We start from the raw sequence: 16,509 nt of genomic DNA, 5'->3' as shown, positions 1-16,509 counted from the left end.
CAATTTTAGCAAGCTGTTTAAACAGCTGCTGACTTTGAGTGTGCCAGCAGTGTCAGCATCAGTCAGTAGAACTAATTAGATGGTAAAGAGTAACTGAGTTCAGAAACTCTGCTCATCTGGCACTGCAGCCCCCTGATTTCTGGTTGCAGCTCCCCCATCGATAAATGAGATTGTAGCACTGCTGTAGGTGGGATAAAAATGAAGTCACTTGTTCTCAGGACTTGCTGCAAAATTCTTTGTGTACAAGTACTAATTTCTTGCTGAATTCTTAAGCAAATACAAATATAACACTTAGGTAAGGCATGTCTCATCACTCTTGCTTTCTTTTCAGCCTAAAAGTACTTTGTAGTAAATGTTATGTATATGTTGTAATCAAATAATGAAGAAAATTATTTATATTAGTAATTTATCTGTTGATTCATGAGAAAATAGTCTTTGATTCATGAAGCTTTGTTTTAACATATTTTGATGTTTAGTCTCTCTAAAACTGGACTGACATTTCAAGTAATAGTGAAGATTATGAAATCAACCTCTTTAATTTAGCTTCTTTGCTAAGTGGAATCTTAAATATGTTTATGATTACTAGCTTATTTGGGGAACTGTCATTTATTAGAATTAGTTTATTCAAACTTATGTTGACTTCTTTATTGAATTGACTATTAGACATTGAATATCTTTTTAAAATCCAATTATGTAGTCCCATCAGATTGATTAGAAAGAAGTTAATTTATCAAGTTCAAAGTATTGCTTTTTCCAAAACTTTTTGAAGATGATAATTCAGATTATTACAGAGAGAAAAATCATATTTTTTTGATAGAATTAGCTTCTCTCACAACTGTAGAGAATAGCCACAAATATATTAGCTTCTATTAATTTCTCTCTAATGGGTAAGAACTAGTTAACACTTATCCTTATTAAACATCTCATTTAAGATATTGCAGAATGATAAAGAGAAATTGCTACTATTTTCCTCTTTTGAATGAAGATATTGCATACCATTACTCTGAGATTTGCTGTTAATGCTTTTTAATATTTCAAGACTTTTATTTTGTGATGTGTAATCACATCTCACTGATTGTTGTTTGGCCAGTCATTCTCACTGTTTTTTTAAAAATTATTTTCATTATTTTTTTCTTTGTAATCCTCTCTTCTCCAGGCAGAATTTTGCAACTTGGTATGCAGTTTCCAGATAATCATGTGAATAGTGATCTGTTCTACAAGTAGAAAAGTTTAAAGACATCTTTCATGGTAGTCTTATATTTAAAATAGGACCATTTTTGCTTTTCAGTTTAGCAAGCTTTTTTAAAAAGAAGTAAACATTTACTTATTTCTTTTTGGATTTTTCTATGTTCCTTTTGTGAGCAGAATTTCTCAGCAGCAAAATGTTTGTAAAGAAAATACACTGTTAAAAAAAGTGCAGAAATACACCACACACATACAGAAAAATTATATTATCAAACTTACCAAGATAGCCAATTGAATATGTCCTTTTAAATCAAATTTTCAACAAGTCCTTGATTAATTGATGGCTAGTCTTAACAGTAGTGTTTTCTCTCTTAAAGCCTTCTTACTGAATGCTGGTGTAGGGAACACGCTTTTTCTGGTAGATTTGTTTCTAGGGGATTTGTTTATCAGGTCAGACGGAAGTGGCTTCAGGATCAATCCCCTAAACAAAGGTAATATGATCCATTGGATTAAATCACATTGAGAAAATTTGGGAAGACAGCTCTCATGAAAGTATATAATAATTTGCAAGAGCAGATAAAATGCTTCCACTCCTCCAACAATCTTTTTCCCCCTCCCCTTTTTGTCTTGATTCATTCAGCTGCATCTAACTATGCATTGTACATCTTTCATGGAAGTATAATAGTTGTCTATCCCTTGTTTATATTATTTATGATTAGTTTTTAATTTTAACAAGTGTGCTAACTGGTTAAGTAATTTTGAACACCGTTGTTAGTACCAGAATATTTGAGAATTCATCCAAACATTGATATTTCATTGTTTTGTTGTGTTGTAGAACTGTTTGGAAAATACCAGAAATTAAGGCATTTTTTGGTTATATGAATTGAAAGTGAAACTTGAGAAAAGATGTTTTTTTTTGATAGATAACTTGCGAGAAAGCACTAATGTCCACAAATGTTCAGCTCTCTTGTGTAATTAAGGCACATTTTAAGAGGGCTTAGTGAACTTGAAAATGTTTGCTTGAAAATGCAGACAAACTTTGCAGTACAAAGCTTTCATTTTCTGTAAAGGTTTTTTGTCAAAATTCATCCACAAACCAAATCCAGATATCCCTAAACTGGTGTAAGTGCCTTTGATTTTTGCATAGCACTGTGGATTGAGGGAAGATTATTCTGAGAGAAAGAAGTGAGAAAACAAACTCAAATACTTTATTTACAAAACCGTGGCAGTGTTACGTCATTTTTATTAGTATTTATCCAGTTTGGTTTCTAGGAAAAAGAAATGTGCTCACCCTCTCTGATAGTTGATAGTACAAATGTATTTGCTTTAAGAAGCACCTTTAGGAATGTAAGAATTTTTTGTCTTTTGTTTTTGGGTGAGGGGGTTGTTTGTGTATGCTTGTGGTATCTTTTTTATTGTTTTTTGGTTTTTGTTTTCTTTTGACTCCTTATGCTGCTCTCAAGGTGATATTAGTTTCAGGACCAGATGAAATGGAGCAGACCTTGTTGCCTGATGAAATATGCAAATGTCTGCAGATTTTACAGTGTTCAAAGCTGTCCTTTCCTACCCCTCAGGACAGACCTGGGCACCCTGAGGTGGTGAGGATCTTCAAGAAGAAGTACACTCTCAGGGGAAAGGGGTCAGACAGTCAGCAAGCAAAGCCATACCCTTCCCCAAAGAGGGAAAAATCTAGCTCTTAGCTGGGGAGATTAAGCAAATGAAAACATGATCTATAGAAGAAAAACAAATCAGAGCCAAAAATACTCCCTATTGGTTGCTATTAGTAGAAAATCTTCCTAAAATGCTATGAAGCTTTCCATGGAAAGACATTTGCCTTTGAAAGGATTTAGGAACATTTGCTCAGCTAATGATACTGGATGGAGTAAAGCCCAAAAATTTACAGTAGAAAAGGTACCTCATTTTCAAGAAAAAGAAAAGCTGAAGATTGGAACTGATCTAGAAATAGTCCTTCCTGCACTGCAGGGCACCGTTTTGTTTTGAAAATTGATTTTAGTTGATAAAACTATGAGCATTTGGAAAGCATGTATTTAAGGGGGAAAAAAGCTTCTATTTGGAAAGAAATAGTCTATTCTTGCATAGTATAAACCAAGCTCCCTGAACCCAAAACTGATTGAAAACTAGATAGCATATAATTTAAAAAAAATATGCTAGGCCAGGGAGTAATGGAAGATGCTATTCACAATTCACTGATATATTACTTTAAAGGCAGCTGTGTTACAGGGGAGTAGAATAAAGTGATAGAATTGGCCTAATGTATAGTCAAACACCAACAACATTTCATGGTGTCTGTGTAATTATTGTCTAAGCAGCATAGCTTCAAAGCAGAAGGGATTAGTCTTTTGAAAGGTTATCCTCAAGAGAAAATCGCAAACAATAAATCCAAGGGAAATCAAATACAAAGGCTGACATTAACTACGAAACACCAGGAAATGCCACAGTTCAGTCTGTCTGTGTCATTGTGCTGCTGCTTTTTCCTGTGCGTTTTCTCCACAGGCTGATTACATGGATGCCTGAAGTCCCTCAAACAGAATCTGTCAGATGTAATGACCTCACACAGATATAAACCTATGTATGTGTTCACTATTTCTCACCAATATGTCTGTAGCCAGTGACAAATTGGTGGCTATCAGCTGGATATAAGAATGATGACTAAGAGGACTCTAGTAAAATAAAAGCCATATCTCCATCATCTCAAGAGCCACGAAGAACTCTGTAAGGGGATCTCAGATCTGGAATAGAGACTCATATATAAAAAATATGTCTGGACACTGCAATTTAACACACTGTTTTTCTTAGAAATATGAAATCCAAGTTGAATGTGATATGGAACCATGAAGTCCTGCCTCAAATGGAGACCAGTAGTTGAGATTTCAGAGCTGGCCTCCAGCTGGGACCACTTGAGATTTACGGGTAATGTTCACCTGTGACAGTCTCTCAAGTCTTGCAGCCATTGCCAACACCTCCTGCTATCTGTGCTGTTACATTCATTTTTGACAGGCTGCACAAGGCAGCCTAAGCTGAAACTCTTATCTTTCCTGTTTCTCTGATAAGCCCTCCCATAACCTGTGCTACAAGACTCAGGTAACTATAGCAGAAACATTTTGAGTGTATATGTGCCTATGTATGGAAGGGGAAAAAAAGAGAAGAGAAAATTCCAGAAAAGGACAGTTCTCAGGGAGACCAAAGGTTCATCTCAGGGATATGAAAAGGGCAAATGAAAATTAAGTCAGTTAACTTCCAGAGAGAAGAAGGTATAACTGTTGTCCTCTTATGGATTAAGAGGTGAAGGGACAGGTATGCCTCATTTCTAAAATGAGTTTTGGATCCAGACACAAAGTTCTGCTTTACTTGCAGCCATATACTGTTTCCTGACAAAAGAATGAAGCAGAACAGCTGCTATGTTTTATTCAACAGTTGTAGTGTCCCAGTATGTGATGTGATTTCTAGCTGTGCTTTCTATCTATACAATCTAAAACCATCTCAGTTGTGCTGTTTCCCTCTCTTCTCGTTCTAGTCAGATAAGAGTAGATGGGATTTGCATGAGACTCATGGTGTGTTATAAGACCTGGCATGGGGTAGGGGCTTTCTAAGATACAGTGGTGTCAGTCACAAGCTTTCTGCTCTCCTTGGCCTTGTTCCTCATAGCTAGGTCTGAAGAGAAGTATGCTTGAGGAGCAGAGAGGAATCGTGTATGCAGCAGCACCTGGGAGGGGATAGGGGAGGTAGCTGAGCCGTTTTGTAGGGCAGCTGTAGTGAGAAGGCAGGGGAGAGAACACTTACAGATAGACTGGGAACTAAGAAACAGGAACTCATAGTAACAGTAGCTGTGGTAATCATCCATGTTCTGAAAAAAGTGCCTGCAGGAAAACCCATCCTTCAGCCATCTATTTTTATCTTTTTTTTCTGAATTTTCTTAATGTCAGAGTGTCTTTGATGGAGCGAGGGCTGGGTGAACATAGGAGCAGGCTTACAGGGCTGTGTAAAGGCACACTCACTTTTCCTCTGATATGGTAGTTCTGTGTAAGCTGCAGAAAACTGGATAGCTTCATCCAGTACCCTGTGACTTCTCACCAAACACCTTGTCAGACTTAATAGATTGTTTATCATCAATTTCTGCATGTGGTACTGCAGCCAGATTTTACATTTTTGTAACTGGTTTCAGTGTAAACTACCATGAATAAACAGTTGAATAAAACCTTTTGAAGCAGTGTAGAAGCACCTTACTGAATTTTGGATGAAAACTTTAATTGGCACAATTCTTTCTGCTTTCCAGCTGCTGACAGTACAAAGTGCTAGATTAAAGAGTTTGCCTGTCTGTGAGATATCCTGTGTGCTCAGAATAAAAAGTTGGATGAGAAAATAATCAATGTTTCATATGAAGGCAGATGTTTGGTTCAATGGGGAACTTCTAAAGTATATTTGGGGCAATTCCAGGAATTTGGAGTTGGGTCAGTGTACCCTACCTCCCTTCTTGTCATCCTTTCCCATTGCCACATAGGGCTCTACGTTTTCCTGGAAGACTGGTTTTGATCTCAATTACTTGGTTTGCCAGCTGTATTTCCATCTTCCTCCTGTCAGAGACAGATTTAGAGGGAGTGGGTTGTAGTTACTTTCACTAGAGAAAATTGTGGAGGTCTGGTTGATGCAAGCAGTATAAAAATGCAGTCAAGGGCTGGGAGCATTCACAGATGGGATGGTGCAGATGAGAGATTTGCTTTGTCGTGGATGGAGGCAGCATGCAGAGGAGTATCAGAGCCAGAAGTAACATCCTTCATTGCTGCAAATCCTCCCCACAGTATTTGGTGGTAAGATGCTCTCCAGCAGCTTTATTCTTGTTCCTGGACAGACTAGGGAATGCTCCTTCTCAGAAGACATAGGACATTTACTTCACCAGATACTTGTTTTCAGCATATCAGTAGTTAGGGGGTCTGGGGGCAAGTAAGTTGCCTGGGACAATAGGGGAATTTGGCACACTACTCAGCAGAGGATGTACCAGGCCCAAGGCGACTGTTTATACCTTGGTTTATCTTGGTAAGCCAGAGGGAAATGCTCTTTTAAACATGTTAAAATTTTCTAAAGCTTTAGAGAGAAAAACAGGGTCTAGATAACCAGATATTTGAACTGGGTAAACAGGGTAAACTCTGGCAGTCAATAATTAGCTGTTAAAGGACAGGAACAGACAGTCTGATCACAATAGAAATAATATGCTGATCTTTTCTGTTTTAATGTGTCCCACCCTTCTATGACTGCCTGCTTGTTCCCCAGAGATATCAAACCTTGACCACAGCAGTTAGAAATGAGGTTTAAACAGCTGTCATTTTGCATCCTGCTGGCTGTTTAGCTTCCTTTCATCTTCTGTCCCAGATGCAGGACTCTTTTCATGAATGATGTACTTGCATAGAACCTCTGTTTGAAATACTGACTGTCCTTCCTGAACAAGTTCTTTCTCAGTGTTATGTAAGACAAGAAACCAACTGCTGTCCCAATAGTAGTTAAATATATTGTCAAACACTTTTGTTTGTTGATGATTATTTATTGTTAAATACTGGCAGCTGAGCAGCCATTGTCCATGATGGTGTGGGTGAATCTAAACAGGCACAACGGGCTGCTCTATGACCATACATTTTCTCTTGTGTTTTCTTTCACTGGCAAGTTCAAACAATATTGAGTGATATCATTCCCAAACCCTAAATAAAGGATTAAGAATTTAACAAAGAACTACTTCTAACTCTTGTAAGGAAAAGCAGCTGAACATCATTCCTGTAATTAAGTGAATGGCTGGTCATAGAATAATACAATGGTCTGAATTGGCAGGGATCTTAAAGATAATCTAGTTCCAGCCCCTTGCTATGGGCACAGACACCTTCCACTAGACCAGGCTGCTCACGGTCCCATCCAGCCTGGCCTTGAACCCTCCCAGGAATGGGGCATTCGCAACTTCTTTAGGCAACATCTTCCAGTTCCTCACCACCCTCGCACTAAAGAATTTCTTCTTAGTAGCCAATCTAACCCTACTGTCTTTCAGTTTTAAACCATTCCCCCTTGTCCTATAGACTTCTAATCTTCTGGGTTTACAGACTGAAGTAGGATCAAATACTAGCCTACTAGAAGTTTTAGTGATGGCTACCATCAAAATAGTCTGATTGAAAGACCTCCAAAGGCATAGCTTCTATGCTGGACCTTCCAGAGAGGCTTTTCCAACTGAACACCCTCAAGGCTGTGGCACAGTCAAGGGTTTGCTGGGATCAGATGACAGCAGTAAGATTTCTCATGGATTTATAGTCCAAATCCATACTGTACCACCTTGATATTGATGGGTATTTCACCTGTGGGTATGGGCAAGTTTTCTCCCTGCAGTGTGAAGGGACATCTTCAGTTTTAACAACTGTTTTTAGTAGGTTTTCTTATGCCCATGTCCTGCATGGCATCTGGATGAGCACTGCTAGCTTGATAGTGCTGCCACTGAAGAGACCACCTCAATTACTTCTCCTTTACACTTAAGGATATTTAAATTAATGCATCTCTAATGTCTTCCTGGTATTTAACCGCATAGTTTTTTTCAGGATCTAGAATGAGGCCATTGAGCATTTCTGCGAATTATATACATGGAGTGGGTTCTTCAGAATAGGAGAGATTCAAGCAAACATATTACCTTATTACAAATTTAGGAGTCCCAAAATCAACTGAGACTTGAAGAGTGACAGAATGGAAGATGTCCTGGGAAACAAAATCTGATAATCTCTCTATGTCTGTTACCTTTCTTGCTTATATACAAGAGGGGTATCAGACTTAGGTGATCCTAGCACTTTTTGTGCTTAAAAAGGCATATGTCTTGCTTTTTATTTTTGTAACAAAAGGAGAAGATAAAAAGCAGAGGGGAACAATAAGGAAAGGAAATTAAACTAAATGAAGGAAGGAAAGGCTAGTAACAAATACAGTAGGAGTAAGAGGACAGCTGCCTTCCAACCTCTCCTTGTCCAGCAGAAATCTGAACATGTTCCCATGACTGCCTAAGGCACCGATTTTCCTTGTTAGGTATAACAGTAGGAGATAAGAGTTTCTTATAATGAGCAGAGAGTTAATATGTTAGTGGGAAGTTATTAGAGACCTCAAAACCGAAGTGGTAATTCATAGTATACATATTTAATTATTATTGTTTGATTTAACCTTTTTTTTTTTTTTAGTTGCTGCAGCAGCACTTTGACAAACCCTGCACATAATGCCTTGAGGACAGGCTGCAGTGACTGAAGTTAGTGGAGCCTTGAGAGACACCATCGTGGCTCTGCCAAGTACATTAATATAGCTCATTTTTATGACTTTGGGCAGCAACCTTCATAAATGTCTCAAAAGAGTCTTTATCATGTTCAGGGAGTTAAGTAACTAGTTCATCCATTTGTCATACTAGATTAAACTCTACAGCTTCCATTCTTTTGTGCTGGGAATACAGGGACTGAAGACACTGACTTGCTGGGAGGTGGAACTGGTGCACCTTTAGTCCACCACCATTTCATAATGCTCATATAAACTGTTTGATGATGATGGAATTAATGGAACCACTTCTCACCAATCAGTATTACCACCCCAGGATACTTTCTAATTTACTGAAGGCTTGTCTGATGATCATGCTATCTACTATATTAAAGAAATCCAAGGCCATGATAGCATGGCAACCTTGAAAAGCCTCAAGAAGTTTATAACTTGGCACCAGTTAAGTTGATAGAAACGTTTTATTGATTTCAACAGGTCTGAAGGTAAAATTATGTGGTGTCCTAAAAAAAAAGTTTTGATTTGAGTGGTGCCCAAAGTTTTGGGATCAAGTCTGAGCCTTAATTCAGTGCTTTCCTACCTCCTTCAGTTTATGGACTTTTAAATTTTGGCCTATGGAGAAATAAAACCTTTTAAAAAGGTAGAATATACAGTTAATTACAAAAGATATATGCTTTCTTAAAAATGTCTTCTTAAAGCAATCTGGTTTTGTGGGCACCTTGGAAATAGTTTACAGGACTTTGAGAGATCTGCAGACCAGAAGCTGAAAGTTCAAAGCTACAGGTTTAAAACATAAAGAATGTACAGTGAACCATCACTGTCATAATGTTGACCAGAGTCAACATTATCTGGTAATGAGGAATAGAGAGCAAACATTTTGTAATGGTAGCATCTCTAATATATCCTAATTAACTGTTTTCTTTTAACATCATTCTGCAAGGTCAAATATTTGCTGCAGAAGAGTTTGCCATCTCTTATCTTGGCCTCTGTATGTGTGCTACTGTGCAGTGATTGCTTCACAAGGAAAGATTTTCTCTAAGCATTGATTTTTGTATATTGTTCAAGCACAAGACCAATCCTGACATCGTATGTGATTTATTCGGTGCGTGAGAAAGTTGTCTGCAGCAGGTGGATTTATTCCAAACTCTAAGAAGCTACAGCACTGTAGGAATTTTTCATTGCTTGGATGTGTGTAAAAGGCATTTACAGTGTTTGATTAGTGGCCCAACGGTAGGATAAGAATCTCTCTGTCTTCTCAAAAAAATCCCATTCTTCATGGAGTAACTATAAAATTTACTGCTAGCTGGTGAGGACAAATTTGAAATGAAAATACTAATTTTCTTCTCCTTGTGAACTCTTAAACCATTTGTAAACTATTACATATGAATTCACATATTCACACACACCTTCATGAAAGTTTTTGTCCTTGTTTATTTTCTGTACAATGTTTTATTTTTTTTTTGTTGTTTAAATATCTGTGAGATATGAGGTAGTCATGCTTTTTGCTCAACACAAGGTGGCAGTAAGACATTGTCCGGTGTCATACAATAGGCTGGGTTGCTTGTTTTCCTTCCTGTTTACTTAGCCTTCAGATAACAAAAGCCCTCCTGATGAACGAGCATCGAAAGCAGAAGAGGTTTTAATAACAACGATTTAAAAGGTGCACAGATAAAGCAAATGCTCCGGATAAGATCTCAACTGATTTGTTACATTATAGCAAGCTGTATTGTATCATACTGTGGACAGTTTCACAAAATGCTATATTGCTCTTTTCCCCTCCCTCTGTTGTTATTGTTTTCTTAAAATTTACACATTAAATAAAGGCTGCTATTGCAAAGGTGAAAATTCACGTGTTTATCAAGTTGTAACTTAAAAATAACCCAATATTATTTGAGATTCTGCATGTTGGAAGGGACAAAGCTTTCTACCTCAGTTCTTGGTTGTCTGGAAAACACTCCAGTATCATGCATTGAATAGTAGCTGCAGTGATAAACCTCTTGTCAAAATGAAGCAAGAGGGAGAAAAAAAGAGCAATGTGCTAGAGTATTCCACTGGCAATATTAAGAGAGGTTTTTTCCTTGCTTTGGTTAGATATAGATCATATGCTGACAATCCTAAGTGCCGAGCAGCCTGTTGCAAATGTGGCTGCTGTTTCTTTTATTACTTGTAGTCATATTCCAACAGGCTCAAAGCAGATTCAGTGCATGGCTGGGATACTGGATTTGCTAATATGGTTAAAATTCATCCTTGTGGGACAAGTTCTGGTATTTTAGGTCCGTATTGCTACCAGCTTCCCAGAATACTATGAAGCATTTGTGCATTATGTTTTTGACTAGATGTTTGCCTGAGATGGAGTTCCAGCAATATGACCCCAACCTCCCAGCAGCCACTTGGTTTGTTTGTAGCCTCTGTACACACTAGCACATTTGTTGAGAGCAAAACAGAAATCATAGATGTTTCAGACAAGCTGATTGAATGGAAACTCTGCCTCCTTGTTTCACAAGTTATGCACGTGTGGTTTATTTTCTAAGAACTGGCTGGCAGAGATCATGTTATTTTGTTTTCCATCAGAATGATTCACTTATAGCTTCTAAAAGCCAATCCCATGTTGATACTGTGAACTCCTGTGCATGTGAATCACTCACACACAACTTGGAATATGCATCTTTTAGTATCTATCAAAAATACATTCATTTTCTGATGTTTTAAAATAATAAATACTATTATAAATACTGCTAAATAGCAATGTAGACCTACTTCTCCTGCTTACCCCTTACAGTTTTGCCTTTGAATAATTGCCATCTGGAGATGAATTATGGACTTTGAGACTATACAAAATAATGCAGTTTTCAGGAAGAAAATTCCCAACTATATAATCTTGATTTTGTGCTAATGGCTCTTATAATGAAGAATAGCCCCTACAGAGCACCTTTAAAGTGGGGTTTGCACTATTCTCAATGTGTGATTTATGACCACAGGGTTTGGTGTAATAAAATGATATGCTGTAAAACGTACCTTCTTTGGCTATGTATGACTACTTGAGACAATAATAAAATTGAGGGTCATTGGGAGTCTTCTTAGGATTCAGCTATTGTCCAAGGACTCTTAGCTAAATGTTTTGTGTGAGTTCATGATTCTGCATCATAAAAATCAAAGAAGTGTTGAAATATTGTTATTATGTGCTGTGCTGATAGTTGGGTATCTTTTTATAAGGCTAAAGATAAAAATGCTGCAATACTTTGCTGCTAAGTTATAATTACTTGCAGAGAATAGGGGCTTCTACTTCAATATATATCTGTGGTTTCCTTGGATGGAAGTCCAACAAATCTGATACTGCTCAAAATGTGTCACTTCCAAACACAAAATAGAGACTCCACTGTAAAGGAATCTTCTTTGAAAATCTCTGGCTACTCGTGAGGTCTTTCTAAGAGTTTTAGTATCTGGTTACATTCTCTTGGAAGTTTTTATATAATTTTTATAATATAAAATCATAATATAATCATATGCCACCAACCATGCTATTGATTTAAGTTTGTAAGCCTGAAATAACAGTGCATTTTTGACACCCTCATATTACATTGGAATAACTGAAGCTTTAGTAAACAGAGCTATTACATTGAATGCCCAAGGGAGGGACATGGAAAAAAAAAATTAGTAGCATGTTCCAAGAAAGAAATCTGAGGTTAAACAGTTTTCATGGGAGACAAACTACGTGGCTGGCATTATCCTGGCTAATTGGGGGTTACAAAGTCTCTCCTGAGAGTTTATCTTGGCTAATTGCTGTATTAGCTTTCCTTTTCTACATCTGTTTGTGGGTGTGGACAGCACTCAGAAGTGACCCTTTCCTTAAAGGCATTTTGTACAAGGAACAGGGGTGAGATGCTAGGACAGGCTGTCTGAGTGGACTTGCTGTTCTGTTCATAGGCTTGCTGGCCATGTTCACATAGGCAACATCAAGTTCTTTGCCTTTGGGCTTCTCCACCCAGTGGACAGTTCTCTGGCATGAACCATGCTTTGTATGTACATGAGAAACAATGTGATCTCTGCTGAGAAGATAACTTCAGGGTTAAAGATACTTTGACGAATTTGAAAGCAAGTAAGATTGTCTGCATAAACAAGGGCATCCTATCAGTGAAGTGTTTTTTACTTTCTGCTTCTAATGAATACACACTGTTGCATATTTTTCATACAAACGTGATTTCCAGCTCTTTTCTCAATCCTATTAAAACTGGTACAACAACCAGTGGTTTTAGCTGGGTCAGGACTTGAGCATCTGTCGTTAAGACTTGCTGTGCAGTTTTAAGGCAAACCAGTCTGAAGAGCTTTATGTCTTAAATACTAGTAATTTCTGGGACCATATAAAATTATACCTCTTTCTTTTCTGAATATCTAATTAAATAGCTTATGTGGTACAAAGTCTGGTCTAAAGTATGCCTGTTATATTTAATGTGAATTTCTCTTATTGTACACAGAGGCAGGACTTCTCTTTCAGAAAGCAGAATTGTGAACAACAAGTGACTGAATAGTGGGATGATGGTGCTTTTTGGGAAATAGTTACTACTCTGATTTATAATTCTGTATTACTACTTGGATTTATAATTCTGTATTACAATAAGGTGTTGCAGATTCAAACTTCAGTCAGAGGTTATCCATGCCTTCATGCAGAGAAAAGAACAAAATTTTTAAGTGTATCCTAAATGAAAATTGAAGAGATTGTGATGAGTTTTTATCTTCTTGCAGTAGGTCAAAAAGCCAAATATAGCCTAAGCAAATGGAGAAAGACAAATTTTGGAACAGTGCAGATCCTGGTACTTAATCAATCCTGGATTATAAAAGGGACTTCGTAAGTGAATTGTAAAAATTTAGCATATTGCATGCTCCTCTTATATCATCAGTTGTTCATAAGCTCATTACTCATCCCTGAAGGCTGGACTAATTTTCCCTGTGGTCTTTATCCTAAGTATTTTGTGAGCAGCAAAGTAAATGAAATAAATTCTTTCTGATTTCATAGTAGAAAAATCTTAGATCGGCACTGAGTACCATTTGTACCTTGTCATTGAGAGCCAGCTTGACACTGGTCATAAAGTATGAGAATTAGACTCCTGTTTCTTTGATTTTAAAAATAAGCAGTTTTAAGGTTAGATTGTGTTTTATTCTATAAAATCTTTGTTTTTATTCCTAAATGCAGAATTATTCTTGTACAAGTGTGTTGGTAGTGCTGTCTAGCAAATACTCAGTTCAGAACTACACAACAATTCTCAGAGATTCACAAGTGTGGAATGTGAAATGGTGACACTTCCACCTTCTTTGTCCCTTTTTTTGGCCCCTGGACTGGCACCAACAGCTCTAGCTTAGAAATCAGTAATTACTATACCCAGAAGTGAAGATTCAGGTGTGCCCAACGGTTTGATATGTTGTTTGTCTGAGACAAACTGAGACTTTGCATTTGATTTCATCTAACAATAAGAGTTGCGTGAAAAGTTGGCATGACACAGAGGGCAGAAGAAATTTGGTTTGGGGATGGGCTAAAGAGATTATATTTCCTCAGCTTTTCCTGCCTTTGGTAGAAAATCAGGTATATGAGGAGAACAGTTTATTTGTGGCAGGGAGAATAATACTAGACTGGACTGTGATCACAACTGATATTTTATATGGGGACCAATATTTTATATGAGATGCCCAAATCTGATGCTAAAATTTCTGTTCTACCAAACAAATCAGTCTATGATCCACTTAATTAAGCAGCTTATTGCTTGTTCAGGTAAGCATTTTTCCATATTTGGGTCCTCTATGAGAAATTATTGACTGCAATAGATTTGTTTTCTGTCCGTGTGCTAGTGGCTCCATACAATTTTTGGTTCTCTTTTTTTATTTACTAGGCAGAAGACATGAAGTTTGCTCTTTTGTAATGCGGTGTTGTTAAAGAGTTTTTATTGGCTTTACATAAAGGTCATACCCATAAGTTGAAAGTTGTGGTTTAAAATAAACTAAGAAAACAGAGGGAAAGGACTAAGGCATCCTAAAAACCCACACCCATGCAAACTGGTAATTTTCCAGGTACACGTGGATTATACATCCATACTAGAGAACAAAGTAGCAGGGTCCTTGTCTCCCTTGCTCCTTGTGTTCCAAAACTCTACCTTTAATTCTGGCTTTTTTACAGTGATTAAAAAAAGACATTAAAAAACTGGCCAAAGCAGAAATTTTAAGTTTTCTAAAGCTTCAAAGATATTTTTATATTATTGGGGCTTCAGTAGTGGTAGCAGACAGAATTTTGAAGTTATTATTGGTGCTAGAGAGACCACAGAAACACCATATGAGTCTTGTGTTTTCTCATAATGTGTCACTGCAACAAAACTTGCCTGTAGTAGGCTTCATCAGGCAACATGAATGAGTAGTTTTGTTGACAATCCTCTGAATAATTTGGCGTCCTGATTCAAAAGTTCACCTCTTTCTTGGCTGAAAGTAATGTCAAAAGCCTTTCCTAAGGAAGTGATACTACTCAGTTAAAAATACTTATTTCTCTTATTTGATACATTAAAAACAAACAGAAAGTGTATCTATGCCAGATTTAAGTGCAAATTTCTAAGTAGTAATGAATGTGATTTTAGGGTATACGATTCCCAGTTGCCTAACTCTAAATCTTTCACTATGCAGAAGTGGGGTCTTCTGGACCTGTAACCAGCAAAACTCCCCTTACCTTATACTGGTGATTTGAACAGTAAACTGTGGGTTCCAGATCCACAGAGGAGACCCACCAGGTTTTAGGAAATGTAGCTGTTGTAGTCTCTAGCTTGTACATGACATGTGGATTGCCAGAATAGGAAAAGGAGTTTCTACTCCCAGGCTTCTGTGTCTTTCCCCACCCTTTGGTACTCTGGGTATGGTACAGTGGGGACTCTTACAAACACAGTCCTCATGGGGTGCTGTGGCAGGAGAAGGGAGTGACAGCCATTCTCTAGCTGTAGCTTCCTGGCTAAAGGTTCAAAGATTCAGGCACTGATTCTTGCTCTGCAACTGCAGGCACAAAGGACTGACTATTGGAAATCTCTTCCCCTGTATGGTTACTCATGCATTATGGCAAGATCACCTCTAATTTCTCCTTTGAAGAATTTCAATGTGATTTGCTTACCAGTCTCTCTGCAAGGAGATTTTTTCTTAAGACCAGACTCTTTTTTAACCCTCTTTTGGATTCAGCATCTTAACAATATCTAAAAACAGGGCAGATAAGAACACATTTAATTCTGATTTTGTGTTTTTGATTTGGGTGTGTGAATCCTCACAACACCAGAACTTGTTGTGATCTAACAGCAGCTGGAATATATTTGTTTGTGTCAACTCTGCCACAGAAACATTAGTCTGTAGTTGCAAAAGCTGGTTAATGCTGGAGGATGAGTTTAAAATGCTTGTGAGGTCCGAACCTGTAGAGAACCTTGTACTAACGGCTTTGAGGGATGTATCCACATATAATTTAACAGTAGCACTTTCTACTAAACATCTTTAACTAGCATTGCTCTCCAGCATGGTCTGTTTGAAAAGATTAAGTATAATCTCAGAGTCTATGACTGAATTTTCTTTAGGCATCTCTAAGTTGCAGCAATGGCAGCATCAAACAGACTGATTCAGACTCCTGGAATAGTGAGATTTAATAAAGAAATATCTATTAAATGCAATACTGCCTTCCTAAGAATTTCTTTGAGACTTCAGGCCAAGAAGCATCTACCTTTCTTCCTTCAGTTTGGATGGGAATTCAATACAGATTCAAGGTGCAGGCAAACACATCTGCAGCTGCCTGAACACGGGATTGCTGTGTTCCATGTGAAGCTTCAGGAGGGGACTGAATGCAGCCATGTGTTCAGGAAGACAACAGCTCTGCATCCAGTACTCTGAACCACAGCTCCTGTGAAATCTTCTTGCCCTGTCTGAGCCTGGTGGTACAACTTAGAAATGACTTCTCTGGGGGAGGAAGGAGAATAAGGGAAACAACTGTGAATGAAGAAAGGCTGGTTGTGTCATGGTTTAGTGAGCTGAACTGCC

General features: G+C 37.7%; 1 protein-coding gene across 1 annotated transcript in view; it reads right to left on the bottom strand.

Moving 5' to 3' along the window:
• The window catches only part of PLEKHG7 (pleckstrin homology and RhoGEF domain containing G7), a 35,372-nt gene extending 33,813 nt beyond the window's left edge, over nt 1-1,559 (bottom strand). The window contains exon 1 of the mRNA XM_068190376.1: nt 1,465-1,559. The gene's annotated coding sequence lies outside the window, so the exon portion shown is untranslated. The remainder of the gene's footprint in view (nt 1-1,464) is intronic.
• Between the last annotated feature and the right edge of the window lie 14,950 nt (nt 1,560-16,509).

The sequence above is a fragment of the Anomalospiza imberbis genome, chromosome 5 (genome assembly GCF_031753505.1).
Source record: "Anomalospiza imberbis isolate Cuckoo-Finch-1a 21T00152 chromosome 5, ASM3175350v1, whole genome shotgun sequence".
In the NCBI taxonomy this organism is placed as follows: domain Eukaryota; kingdom Metazoa; phylum Chordata; class Aves; order Passeriformes; family Viduidae; genus Anomalospiza; species Anomalospiza imberbis.
Note: the sequence above shows the minus strand (reverse complement) of the source record. Positions and strands in the feature narration are given on the sequence as shown.